This window comes from Rhamphochromis sp. 'chilingali' (assembly GCF_963969265.1).
Source record: "Rhamphochromis sp. 'chilingali' genome assembly, chromosome: 5".
Lineage (NCBI taxonomy): Eukaryota > Metazoa > Chordata > Actinopteri > Cichliformes > Cichlidae > Rhamphochromis > Rhamphochromis sp. 'chilingali'.
The window spans coordinates 33,454,510-33,466,166 of NC_137932.1; positions in this window are offsets into that span (position 1 = coordinate 33,454,510).

Below are 11,657 nucleotides of genomic sequence, written 5' to 3' on the forward strand. Positions count from 1 at the left end.
ACTTAGAAGCCACGAATTCCCCCAATATGCAAATTTGAATGGCTGAGGCCACATATATGATTGGCTGCCTGGGAAGCCGTGCAGGCCCTGATTTGTGGATTTGAATTCCTCAGCCCTCAGATATGATTGGCTGGCTTAGAAGCCATGAAGGCCCCAATATGCAAATTTGAATGCCTCAGGACACATATATGATTGGCTGGGAAACCGTACAGGCCCTGATTTGAAAATTTGAATGTCTAAGTCCTCACAGAGGATTGGCTGCCTGGGGACCTGGCAGAAATATATAGAAATAGTATGATTAAGCATAAATACTACATTTAGTAGAAATACTATGTTTTAGCACAAATACTATAAAAAGCACAAATACTATAATTTAGTAGAAATACTATATTAGGCACAAATCCTATAAAAAGCAGAAATAGTATGATTAAGCATAAATACTACATTTAGTAGAAATACTATGTTTTAGCACAAATAGTATAAAAAGCAGAAATATTATAATTTAGCACAAATAGTATAAAAAGCAGAAATAGTATGATTTAGCACAAATAGTATAAAAAGCAGAAATACTACATTTAGTAGAAATACTACGTTTTAGCACAAATAGTATAATAAAGCAGAAATAGTATAATTTAGCAGAAATACTGTATTTACCAGAAGTACCGAAAAGTACCAGAAATACTATGATTTAGCAGAATAGCAATAACTTACAAAATTACAAATATGGAGGCATATTGAAACAGAAATGCAGAGAGGGACACACAAACACAGGCTCTAATCCAGTCAACCAGTCTAACTATATTCAATTTAAATCCTACAATGACATGCTGCCAAATAAGGATAGGGTTCTCTCTCTCCCACTAAACACACACACACACACACACACACACACACACACACACACACACACACACACACACACACACACACACACACACACACACACAGGGACAGAGAAGTAAGTTTCTAGGTCAGCCTGGGAGCAGCTGAATTTGAATCCACCAATCAGAGAGCCTGTGCACTCTTTCCCGACAAAACAGGTGCATCTTTTTACACACGCAGCACAGAGAGGCACAGGATTTTTGCAGTCTATTTCTCATAGTGACGACTCCCCTCAAACAAATGACCATAATTTCCTAACCGTAGGGGCTAGAAGGGTCATTCTTACACCGTTTTGTTCAGAAGAGATGGGGGAATCTTCAAGTGTTGACAATTTATCATTAAAATATGAATTTTTAGAGATATATGACATGGATGACTTGTTGACTTAGAAGCCACGAATTCCCCAATATGCAAATTTGAATACCTGGAGCCCACATACATGATTGGCTGGCTGGGAAGCTGTGCAGGCCCTGATTTGTGGATTTGAATTCCTCAGCCCTCAGATATGATTGGCTGGCTTAGAAGCCATGAAGGCCCCAATATGCAAATTTGAAAGCCTCAGGACACATATATGATTGGCTGGGAAACCGTGCAGGCCCTGATTTGAAAATTTGAATGTCTCAGTCCTCACAGAGGATTGGCTGCCTGGGGACCTGGCAGAAATATATAGAAATACTATGATTAAGCATAAATACTACATTTAGTAGAAATACTATGTTTTAGCACAAATACTATAAAAAGCAGAAATACTATATTAAGCACAAATCCTATAAAAAGCAGAAATACTATATTAGGTACAAATCCTATAAAAAGCAGAAATACTATATTAGGCACAAATAGTATAAAAAGCAGAAATACTATAATTTAGCAGAAATACTATGTTAGGCACAAATCCTATAAAAAGAATAAATACTATAATTTAGCAGAAATACTATATTAGGCACAAATCTTATGAAAAGCAGAAATAGTATGATTTAGCAGAAATACTGTATTTAGCACAAGTACCGAAAAGTACCAGAAATACTATGATTTAGCAGAATAGTAATAACTTACAAAATTACAAATATGGAGGCATATTGAAACACAAATGCACAGAGGGACACACAAACACAGGCTCTAATCCAGTCAACCAGTCTAACTATATTCAATTTAAATCCTACAATGACATGCTGCCAAATAAGGGCAGGGTCCTCTCTCTCCCACTAAACACACACACACACACACACACACACACACACACACACACACACACACACACACACACACACAGAGGGAGAGAGCTGCCGAATTTAAATCCACCAATCAGAGTGGCTGTTTACGTTTTCCCGCCAAAACAGGTGCATCTTTTTACACACGCAGCACAGAGAGGCACAGGATTATTGCAGTCTATTTCTCATAGTGAGGATTCCCCTCAAACAAATGACCATAATTTCCTAACCATAGGGGCTAGAGCGGTCATTCTTACACCGTTTTGTTCAGAAGAGATGGGGGAATCTTCAAGTGTTGACAATTTATCATTAAAATATGAATTTTTAGAGATATATGACATGGATGACTTGTTGACTTAGAAGCCACGAATTCCCCAATATGCAAATTTGAATGCCTCAGGACACATATATGATTGGCTGGGAAGCCGTGCAGGCCCTGATTTGAAAATTTGAATTTCTCAGTCCTCACAGAGGATTGGCTGCCTGGGGACCTGGCAGAAATATATAGAAATACTATGATTAAGCATAAATACTATAAAAAGCAGAAATACTATAATTTAGCAGAAATACTATATTAAGCACAAATCCTATAAAAAGCAGAAATAGGATGATTAAGCATAAACACTACATTTAGTAGAAATACTATGTTTGAGCAAAAATCCTATAAAAAGCAGAAATACTATAATTTAGCAGAAATACTATATTAAGCACAAATCCTATAAAAAGCAGAAATAGGATGATTAAGCATAAACACTACATTTAGTAGAAATACTATGTTTGAGCAAAAATCCTATAAAAAGCAGAAATACTATATTAGGCACAAATCCCATAAAAAGCAGAAATAGTATGATTAAGCATAAATACTACATTTAGTAGAAATACTATGTTTTAGCACAAATAGTATAAAAAGCAGAAATATTGTAATTTAGCAGAAATACTATATTAGGCACAAATCTTATAAAATAGCAGAAATAGTATTATTTAGCACAATAGTAATAAGTTAAACAGAAAAATTGGAATTGGAAAAGCAAAATGGACAGCTGAAAAAATGCTGAACATGCTGAGGGTCCCTCAAATATACTTGTTAAATGAAAAAATCAGCAAAAAAATGCACAGGGAGAGAGAAGTAAGTTTCTAGGTCAGCCTGGGAGCTGCTGAATTTGAATCCACCAATCAGAGAGCCTGTGTACTTTTTCCCGCCAAAACATGTGCCTCTTTTTACACACGCAGCACAGAGAGGCACAGGATTATTGCAGCCTATTTCTCATAGTGAGGACTCCCCTCAAACAAATGACCATAATTTCCAAACCGTAGGGGCTAGAGCGGTCATTCTTACACCGTTTTGTTCAGAAGAGATGGGGGAATCTTCCAGTGTTTACAATTTATCATTAAAATATGAATTATTAAAGATATTTGACTTCTAATGCACCATAACTGAGTAGAGCGAAGCAAAAACTGCCTTGACTTGCCCTCAAACAACGCTTTCTAACTCGAAATCTATTTGGAGTATCGATATCATTCTTTCACCGTAAGAGACAGCAGGCTTTGGTGAACAATCATGGAAATTTTCAGGTCTCTGTGGAAATCCAACAAAAAGTTATGACGAGAGAAAAAAGTGGTTCATTTCCACAGTTTGAAATCTGAAGAAATCTGAGCGAAGGACGAATTTCCTACCCTCAAACAAGTCCAACTCATTTCAGAACGGTAATAGGTGAGAAAGAAATTCTTGAATTGTGAGCGTCAGGGGTGTCTGAAGATATTCGGGGACAAGCCTCATGTCTTAACTTTGCTTCGTTAAGGAGATATGACGATTCGAATATGCCTCTCATTACAGAAATCCAGCGGTGATTTTGAACAAGCTCTCCATTCACTTTATATGGAGAGTTTTCTGACCTTGTGTTAGTCTGAGGAGATTTGTAAAAATTCTATAAATCCCACAACAATGATGGTGACATTTTCTGAAAGCCAGCAAAAATACCTACGTTTTGATGTATAATTTGTGGAAGTTGAGTGAAAATTGAGCAAGTAGCAGGAAGTTGTTCGGACATGAAGTGAAAATTGCAAAACCTTCAGTGGCACACTGGAAGCCAAGAGCATAGCAACCATAACAACACATGTATTTTGTGAAAAATCACAATTTTGCAACTCAAAACTTTAAGAGGCATAAAAGTAAAACAGTAAAAGATTTCAAAAAGCTGAATCATACCTGAATAGCCCAATAATTTGTGAACATTTTAAAGTTTGAATGGTTGTTCTAGGTGAAAATATGAGGAAGTAGTTAAGTTTCAAAAACAAGCAAATTTTAGCAGAATTGCTGAAGTTTCCCATTCATTTCAATGGGACAAATTAAAGGAAAAAAGTGGAATATTTTAAAAAGTATAATAGTTAAAAATAGCAAAAATCATAGCAGGAAAGAGCAAAAATAGCTGAATAGTTTAAAATTTGAACGGTGAAAATCGGCTGAAAATTGTGGAAGTAGTTTAACGGCGAAAAGTGTACGGAAACACCCGGAATAATAATAATAAAGAATAAAGAGAAACAGGAACTCTATAGTGTGGATGCTTAAAGCATCCACACAATAAAGAATAAAGAGAAACAGGAACTCAATAGTGTGGATGCTTAAAGCATCCACACAATTATTAATAAAAAAAAACCCCATCAATTCTTAGTACAAAGATTCCACTTGCAAAATTTTGAACATGGTAACAAATCAGTTCGATTTATAGCTAACCAGTTAAAAATAAAGAAAGAAAAAAATGACAATATGCGCCGTTAAAGATTTAAAGAATAAGCAACACTTTCAGCAACTTTAGTCTTAACAACATAACCCTTCTGAAACTGTCATGAGGCCCTGATAAGTATGCCCAACAAGGAAGAAAAAGAAGAATTCAATGAATTCACTGAATTCACTGCTTTTTGTACAAACCCCCCCCCACGAGAAACACTATTTCTCCTTCATCTCTATCAGAATCAGAATCAGAATACTTTATTCATCCCGAGGGAAATTAGGGGTTACAGCAGGCAGCACGCTAATGGCGCATGCGCACTCACAAAGGAACCTTCTGACCAACTTTACACAAACATCACATTGGGCAGACATGTCAGAAGGTAGGCTGATAGGAAAAAAACAACGAAAATACACTACATGAGGTAAGAGGAGGAGAAAAAAAACTCCACTCAGACTGAGCTCCTAGTGGGAGAACAGTTTGATAAAAGAAAAAACACCTCAGCACAAAAGCACATGACTATCAATACACCATAGAAACACGAGACAAGCAACAGGGCGGGTAAAGGGTAAGAGAGAGCCGGCGTAGACAGCGCATCCGGTCCTGCAGCATCTGTGCTGGTCCAGTTGACTGCTATCATCCCCGGTAGGGCACAAGCATCGAAGGCGTTGGAAAGGGAGGGGGATGAGTGAGTGCTTATCAGTATAAGTGTGTGTGTGTGCGTGTCCATAGTTTAGCTGAGACAGTGTCCTTCGGCCTATCAGGCTAAGTAAACAGTCCTCCAGCCAATCATCCACATTTTCATCAGAGAATAACTCACCAATCATAAGATTCACCCACAAGAAACCACTGGGGTGAGGGGAGGAAGACAGAACAAAAGACATGGACTCAAACTCACCATGTTATTTATTCATTTATTTATTTTTTTACCTTTGTTCTCTGTTTTAATTTCAGCTGTTTAAAAGATGTGATTCAATAAAGGAATTTTCCTGATGCATCAGTGATTTTATGATTTGGTGATGTTGGATCTGACCTCTTTTTTGATACTGTTGGCCATCACATCATGCTGAGCAGTGTTGCCAACTTAGCGAGTTTTCACACCCCCTTAGCGACTTTTTTTCTAAAGCGACTAGCGAAAAATCTGGCGACTTTTTCTGGTGTTATTGGAGACTTATTTATGACGTCTTTTTGACGTGAAAGCGGGTATTGCTTTTACTCTCAACAAGCAGCGGGTCCTGCCGTGGGCACCTCACCAGTTCCAAAGCGCTCATGGGCGGAGGATAGTCCTCCCCCAGCTGCAGGGCAGAAGATGTTCACACCTATGCGTCCGAACTGCAAATGAATCGCGCATGAGTGAAGCCGCTGCTCCCGCACTGAATGTAACGCAGTTCTTCTTTTACTGTTATGCTGTTTTGTGGATCACGAGGTTTAAAACTACTTATAAACATACACACGCACACACACACACACACACACTTGATCCATTGTTAACATCCAAACACTCCACCAGAGTGCCTATTTCGGATCACTTTTGCCGGTCCAAGCCCGGATAAAGGAGCAGGGTTGGAATTGTGACATTAAAAAAAGCAATTATTGCTTTTTTTTATGTCTCTTCCACGATGTTATTTCTCTCTCCAACAACATTGGTTATAATTATATTAGCATGACCAATTATGCAAATTAGGCGATGACGTCATTTAGCGACTTCTAGCGACTTTTAGGACAGCCAATAACGATTTTCCTTACTGAGGAGTATCAAGGTCTTCTCTGGAATAGTTGATATCCTAACGATCCTTTTCTGTGCTGCATCCAAGTAAAGGTCCTCTTCCACTTCCCTTCCCTACAGTGTTCAACAAGGTTCTGTTTTAGAGCCCTTATTGTACATTTATTGCCCCTTTATTAAATTACTTGTTACGCAGATGACATTTAACTATATTTTAAGTTCCAAGAAGTTTCTAAGCTACAGTTCGTGAATAGCTGCTTAGAATGTATTAAAAGTTGGATGGCTAACAACCCTCTCCAACTTAATGAAGAAAAAACAAAAATCATTGTGCCCCTGACATAGGAGCACCAGGATACATCAGTGAACTCTTACATCCATACATCTGCACTTAGTCCCAGGGCCATGTTTTTAGGGCATGGGTGGGGAAACTCCTGGCCTTAAGGGCCGGTCTCCTGCAGATTTTAGTGTGTCCTTGATCCAGCACATCTAAATTTCTAAATTACTTCCTCAACATGTCTTAAAGTTCTCCAGATGCCTGGTAATGAACTAATCATTTGATTCAGATGTGTTGACCGAGGGTGATATCTACAACCTGCAGGACACCTGCCCTTGAGGCCTGGGCATGCCTACCTCTGGTTCAGGGCCTGCTGGCTGTGCATACCAGATTGAAAACTTAAGGAGACAAGAGATTTTGCAGTGCTCCCCTGACTCAGTAATCCTCTCCCTGTGATCTTGAGATCTGTGGACTAAGTGGTCTCTTTTAAACATTGCTTTTTGTTATCTTTGTGATGTTTATCTTCAATGGTGCTCTATAAATAAAAATGTACTTAATGACACAAACTTGTTTAAGGATTTATTTGTACATATGAGTACACACACATCTCTGAACATGTACACACAGAACTGAGTACAAACACATAAAGTAGAATATACATGCTAGATTTCAGTACACACATCATTAGCCCTGTGGTGCTGTAGTGTTAGCGGACATGACAGTACAGTGGTGTGTTTTTCCTCCCACTGGCTCTAAAGCCTTGTGAGGGCTCATCAAGGACACACACGATCCATTTGCCCTTGTTATGTTAGAGTTAGAAAATGGCTGTGATCTCTGGTGGCTGAATGAGTGCTGGAATATCCACTTAAGGCTAAGCCAATCTCTTCCTTTTGCATATCGCTGAAACATCACTTAACATTTCACCTCAACACTTCAACTTCAGCAGTGTCATAAAAGTGACACATATTACCTACTAAAGGAAATGGGAGCATGAAGTAGGCCATAAATCACACCAAGCACCTTTCTCTTTGGAAACATGCTGATGAGTTTTCCAACTTAGGTCTAAATATTATGACTCAGTGAGGATGTACGCGAGCGTGTGCGCGTGCAATGGTGCCAACAAATTTTTCAATTATCAAAAAAAAAAAAGCAAAACAAACAAAAACAACCCAAATAATGTTATGTTGTGGCTCGATATCATTAAACTGGCGTGCAGAAGGGTACTCCAGGAGGACGTATTTTGAGTTTAACTGCCAGAGAAGACACAAGAGAAAAAGATCTTGCAGTTGAATAAAGCTTCATAAAAAGAGCCTGTTGATAGATAAACATACAACAAAGTTGTACAAAAACATGTTCATCATCTTACTTTACTGATGGACTTGTATGCACAAAGTTGTATGCAAGAGTTTCTACCTCACAGGGCAAAATACTTATTTTGCTTATTCCTCTATATCGTTGCAAGGAAACCATGTGAGAAGTATTTTTTAGATTACTGTAATATTGCATAAAACACCATCCAACTTGTACACAATTTCTGAAAGAAGAAAAAGGGAACCCAATTAAGCAAACTGAATTAAAATAATCCATGTGTATTTGTTTCCATCTTTTTTCTGCCACTTCTCCACTGTTCTTGCTGTAGTTCTGGAAGGATTGTATTTAATAGTTGGATGAAAATATTTGGATGCAGTCAGTGACCTGAAGTTTAGAACCCACAAACCTCACCTTGAATTAAAGCATTTCAATCATAATTTTGTAGTTTGATTTAAAATATACTGCAGTGGTATACAGAGGCAAACCTACAGAAAACTGTCCAAAATAAATGGACCTCACACTATTCCATTTAAGTGTAGTGCCTCATAGGACCTTCGTGCTGTGATGCAACAGTGCTAACCACTGTGCCACCATGCTGCCCAAAATTATATTTGCTTTAGTAAAAACTACACTTCCGTATTGCACATAGCATGGTTTCAAAACCGTTCCAGTTTCAGATACTTTTCAATTTAGGCCTGGTGTAACTGTTGGCTGACTAACCTCAAACCATGCGCACACTCTCCATGTGCCTCTGTTGCTTGTTGTCTGTAGCCAAGTTTAGTAAAGCTACTGGCACTCTCTCTGAGTGTATCACAGGCAGTCATTAGCCTCTGGAAAGCCTAAGTGTGGAGTGTCTCCAAAGGTTCCCCACTACCAATGGCACATATTCACTACCAGTCGAAAGTGTGAACACACATTCTCATATAATGGTTTTTCTTTATCAGTGTTGGGGAGTAACAGAATATATGTACCGGCGTTACGTATTTAAAATACAAAATATGAGTAACTGTATTCCGTTACAGTTACCGTTTAAAAAGGTGGTATTCAGAATACAGTTACTTTGTTGAAATACATGGATTACACAGCGGTCTTTTCCTGTTCCATATGTTAGGCTGTCCCCTCTCTATTTTTGGTCACTCCAAGCTTTTGGTCACCTCTACTTGCGGCCGCATAATGACGTGAAGAAATATTTTTAAAAATTATTATCCAAAAAGTGACCGATGAGAAACGGGAGCTGGTAGCATGTAAATATAATAATAACCACTGCAGCCAAAAAAAGAGTGCCTGATGATCCCAGTTGTAAGTAAGTTATTAAGACTCGACTGTACACAGTATTCGTGTTTTCCTCTGAAACAATAAGCTGGAGCAGCCTTTCAACGCCTCTCTGTGTCTCTCGCTAGCAAAGTTGACCCAGACAACAAAGTAAAGCTATTTTTCGGATATGAGCCCGACACGGAACCCGGCGTATTAGCCAGAGGTCCCTTTACTATGGTTTGGAGCCACAGACCTGTTTTATATACGCGCGGAATAGTTTTCTATACAAGATCGCTGCAAAAAGTGCCGCCTTACCTAATATCCACCCTACTGTTACTCATTTTATATTAAAATTTAAAAATCTAGTTGGTATTAAAATAGCGAGTAACCTTCAGTAATAGTAATAAATCACACAGCACGACAATATATTAAGTAATCCAAAGTATTCCAAATACATTACTCTCATTGAATACATTACAAAATATATTTTGGCGCATGCATTTTGTAATCTGTAGTGGAATGCATTTTAAAAGTAACCTTCCCAACAGTGTTCTTTATTTTCATGACTATTTACATTGTAGATTCTCACTGAAGGCATCAAACTATGAATGAACACATTTGGAATGATGTAATAAACAAAAAGGTGTGAAATAACCCCCCTGTGGCTTCTGCACAGTGCCTGCTAGGTGTCCCAAGTCTGGTGCACTCCTCAGCTCCTTTCTAGGTGGGTGGCGCAACTTCCTTGCAGTGATCCTCTTTGGGCTCTCGTGCTCTGGGGGGCCTCTAGATGTATGGGGGCCTGGATCTCCTCCATGCTTGCTTCATGTCCTGGGGGGAAGGGCTATGGCTCCCAACACCCTCCTATTAGACAGTTACATGGAGAAACCTTATGATTACAAGCGCGCTTACACACACAGGTGTGGACACAGGTGTTCACACTAGTGTTCACACAGGTGTACAAACAGGTACTCACAGACACACGCTATACTGCTTGGCTGCTGCCTCCAAACAAATCATGCTTTTATCAGTCCAGCAACATTCAGTGTTTATTATTTACTGTTACTATGCTTATGTTGGTTGCTGCTGTAGTTTCCCTATTTATTGTCTTTTTGCTAGTTTTATTTTTTAGCAGGGGATCAAACAGATTTTTAGTGTCAGTGTCTTTCCTCATGTTTAGCTCTATTTTTCTTTCCCTCTCCTTCTGTTAACTCTCACACAACTTCTCTTTTCTTCTTCTTTCTCTTACCTGTCCACTGGTCCTGTCCATTCTGATTGTAATAACTTAAAAGTGAAAAAATAGTAATAATAAAGATTGAATAAACTATGACAGTCAAGTGAACAAGCAAAAGCCTTAATGGTCCACTTGGGAAACTAAATCTAACGATCCCTTTTCCTGGCCTTCGGACAATAATTCTGATTGCTACAGGAGAGGCAGAAAAAAAAGACCATATGTTCATCTTTTTTGTGTTGCACAAAGACACGGTAGGTGGAACCAAAGATCTCAAATTTGGACTCATCAGACCAAAGCACAGATTTCCACTGGTCTAATGTCCATTCCTTGTGTTTCTTGGCCCAAACAAATCTCTTCTGTGTGTTGCTTTTCCTTAGTAGTGGTTTCTTAGCAGCTATTTGTTCATAAAGTCCTGATTCGTGCAGTCTCCTCTGAACAGTTGATGTAGAGATGTGTCTGCTACTGGAACTCTGTGTGGCATTTATCTGAGCTCTAATCTGAGGTGTTGTTAACTTGCAATTTCGGAGGCTGGTGACTCGGATTAATTTATTCTCAGCGGCAGAGGTGACTCTTGGTCTTCCTTTCCTGGCACAGTCCTCATGTGAGCAGTTTCCTTTTAGTGCTTGACGGTTTTAGCAACTTCACTTGGGGATGCATCCAAACTTTTAGCAGTTTTCCAGACTGACTGACCTTCAGTTCTTAAATAAGTAATGATCGACTGCCATTTCTCTTTACTTAGCTGATTGGTTCTTGCCATAATATGAATTCTAACATTTAATTAACTAAAACTAATAAAAATTAAAGTTGGAAAAAAAGAATTCTAACATTTAAATAGGACTGTCAGCTGGTACCAACCTGACTTCTGCACGACAGAATTGATGGTCCCAACCCCAATAAGAAGGCAAGCTATCCACAACTGAACCCTGAGGCACACCTGTGAAGTGAAAACCATTTCAGTTGACTACATCAAGTCAAGTCAAGTCAAGTCAAGTTGGCTTTATTGTCACTTCAACCATATACAGTTTAACAGTACACAGTGAGGCGAAAC